This window comes from Saccostrea echinata, unplaced genomic scaffold (genome assembly GCF_033153115.1).
Source record: "Saccostrea echinata isolate AGI-Se365-2 ecotype Australia unplaced genomic scaffold, CSIRO_AGI_Sech_v1 ptg000014l, whole genome shotgun sequence".
In the NCBI taxonomy this organism is placed as follows: domain Eukaryota; kingdom Metazoa; phylum Mollusca; class Bivalvia; order Ostreida; family Ostreidae; genus Saccostrea; species Saccostrea echinata.
The window spans coordinates 10,399,961-10,403,126 of NW_026889763.1; the positions used below are offsets into that span (position 1 = coordinate 10,399,961).

The 3,166-nt window shown below is 36.5% G+C and overlaps 1 pseudogene; it reads right to left on the reverse strand.

The window, feature by feature from the left end:
• Positions 1-217: 217 nt before the first annotated feature.
• LOC133186470 (putative nuclease HARBI1) lies at positions 218-2,764 on the reverse strand (annotated as a pseudogene).
• Between the last annotated feature and the right edge of the window lie 402 nt (positions 2,765-3,166).

Consider the following 3,166-nt stretch of genomic DNA (forward strand, 5'->3'; position numbering starts at 1 on the left):
AAACACCTTAGTGCGGATATTACTGTCTTATGACAGCATCTAGTTTAAACTATTTTTCCCCTCTTTTCTTATACTAGTACATTGTATGTTTTCCTTTTATATTAATTTTTTTAGGTTGTGTTTTGCGTGTCTGATTAATGTCATATTTGTATTTTGTATACAGTGGTTCTGTAATACTCAAAACTGAACTAAATCAGTTTTGTTTTACTTGCTGGAATCAAGACTTTAGGACACCGAAGACCCCCTCAACGCAATTTCTTGATTTAATGTGGATCTCGTAGAACTTCTCCTGCTGTCGGAATTGGTGTCATTACCCATGGGCAGAGCGGGTAACCACTTTCACCCAACAGCAAGCCCCCACCTCGTAGCTGCTTCATAATTTCTTGGATGTTGCTGTTTGCAAGTATGTAAGCGTCATGGATTGCTCCTCCATACTTGCAAACTATATTTATAAATCTGAAATACATGATTACATATTTATAATCATTATGCAATAAGGAAATCAGAGGTAGACACACAGATTCTCTTACATGTTTAATAAATATATCCAGTAGTATTGCAATACCATTTTTTAGCTCACCAGTGCCAGAGGCTCAAGTGAGCTTTTCTGATCACAATTTGTCCATTGTCTGTCGTTGTCGTCGTCGGTGTCGTTAACTTTTCACATTTCATCTTATTCTCCAAAAGCAGTGGGCCAATTTCAACCAAACTTGACATAGAGTATCCTTGGATAAAGGGGATTCAAGTTTGTTTAAATGAAGGACCATGTCTTCTTCTAAGGGTAGATAATTAAGAACTAGTAAATGATTAATGGCATCTTTCAAAGAACGACTGGGTCAGGAAATATGAAACATATGGAAACATCATCAGGTAGTGTAAATTCTCGTTTATTCAAATCATGACCCTCGGGGGTAGGGTGGGGCCACAATGGCCGATCAAATTTTTACATAGGAATACATAGAAAAAAATCTTTTCAAGAACAGCAAAGCCATGATTAGTCATATTTATTAAAAAGCATCCTCAGGTAGTGTAGATTCAAAATTGTTCAAATCTTGACTCCACGGAGTAGGGGCCGCCACGGTAGCTCAGTCGGTAGAGCGCTCGTGCCGAGTAAAGATCTAAATTTGAAGCCTTTCACCGGTATATAGTGAAGTCTCTTTATGAGTGAAAAATGGGACACTCAGTCCACGGGGTAGGGTGGGGCCACTATGGGCAATCAAAGTGTTACACAGGAATATATTGGAAAAATCTTTAAAAAATTATCTTTTCAAGAACTGCAAAGCCATGATTGGTCATATGAATACAGAAGCATTCTCAGGCAGTATAGATACAAGTTTGTTCAAATCATGACCCCCGAGGGTAGGATGGGGCCACAATGGGTGACCAAATTTAACATAGGAATACATAGTTAAAATACTTAAAAATCTTCTTCTCAAGAATAGTAAAGCCATGGCTGATCATATTTATACCTTTATCATCCTCAGGAAGTGTAGCTTCAAATTTGTTCCGATCATGATCCCTGGGGGTAAGGTGGGGCCACAATGGATGCGCAAAGTTTAACATAGGAATTCAAAGAAAAAAGCTTTAAAATCTTCTCAAGAATTGAAAAGCCATGATCGGTCATATTAATACAAAAGCATACTCAGGAAGTATAAATCCAAGTTTGTTCAAATCATGCCCCTGGGGTACATAGTTTGGGACCACTTACATCTTTAAACTTTTCAATACAGAAACTGATTTCTGCTTTTTCGAGCTAAAGTGCTCAGTTGAGCGATGTGGCCCCTGGGCTTATTGTTTAAGATTACAATCTGTGTTCAGAGTAGTTTGATAAAATAAAAATAAAAGGAATATATGTTCATACAGTGAACATTGTATTATCTCTGTTCTCTTTTTTCTACTTGTGATATTAAAAGAATACTGGCAGTATGTTTACGCACATAGTCCTTTGATTTATATGAAAGGCTTTTCTAAAGAACACCACATCAGATTTTCCTAATAGGATATTAACTACAGCAATGACAGGCTTACTTATTCTAAAAAAGGAATATTCTTAAAATATATGATATATATTTACTTCAGGTCAGCTGTCACAATGGCTGCATATTAATAGCATGAAACCCTTTCCTGGACACGAAGACATGTTCATCATCTTGTAGACATTCCAGTGATGGGAAAGAGAGTCCCATCAATGGCTCCGATAACATTTGAAAAATTGGACAATTCCAGAAAGTCTTCTTTGGTTTTCAGAATCTTAGTCGGTTGAAAAGGGAAGATTATGTTACGCGGCGAGGATAAGGCTGTCCGTAAAATATCAAACTTTTCCAACGGTAGTAACTTCTCTGAACTACCTAGATATGACGTCATAATAGCATATAACGTCAAGTCACTGCACACTTGAGCGGACATGACGGGGAAAGTGTCATAACTTTTACATTCCTTTCACATGACATGTAAAGATTTTTTAGCGTTGTCGTTTGATTGAAGTGTATGGATTGTTTTTTAAGCATATGTGTGCTGTTATGATGTTGAACATTTGCAATTTAATATCGTTATTGACCGATATACATATATTCAAACAATAACAAAAAATAGGTTCCGCCGGTGTATTTTATAAGTGTTTACGGAAACGCTTTGTCTTGATGATGCTTGAATGTTTTCATGTGACGCGTACTCTAAATAATAACGAGAGACTTCAAAGATTTTATTACAACGAAGTATGCCACAGTATTGTTGCGTTCCAGGCTGTAAAAATACGGGTGGACATCGTTTTTTCATCAGATACCACACTAAATTTGAAATGGCGAGTTGCCATTAAACGAATGGACAAAAGAAAGCGTCTGTGGAAACCTGGAAAGTTCGACGTTGTGTGTTACGCCCACTTTCTCGCCAGTGATTACAAGACAAAGCTATTAGATAGTCATGGTATTAATTATATGTTCATAGATGTTTTTTGTTCAAATTTCATTTATGTTTTGTATTTCCATGATTGCTATTTTTTCAACAAAGCAAAAGCATTTCTGTTCGGGTTGCTTTGTGGTTTGTTTTCCATTTCCCAGGTAGGTCGTGTTAAAGCAGGCATTCAAGCAAGGATGATGAAGATTGAGCGGATAAAATTATCCGGGAGTATTTTAGTTCCATTGTATATGATATATATATAATAAATTTT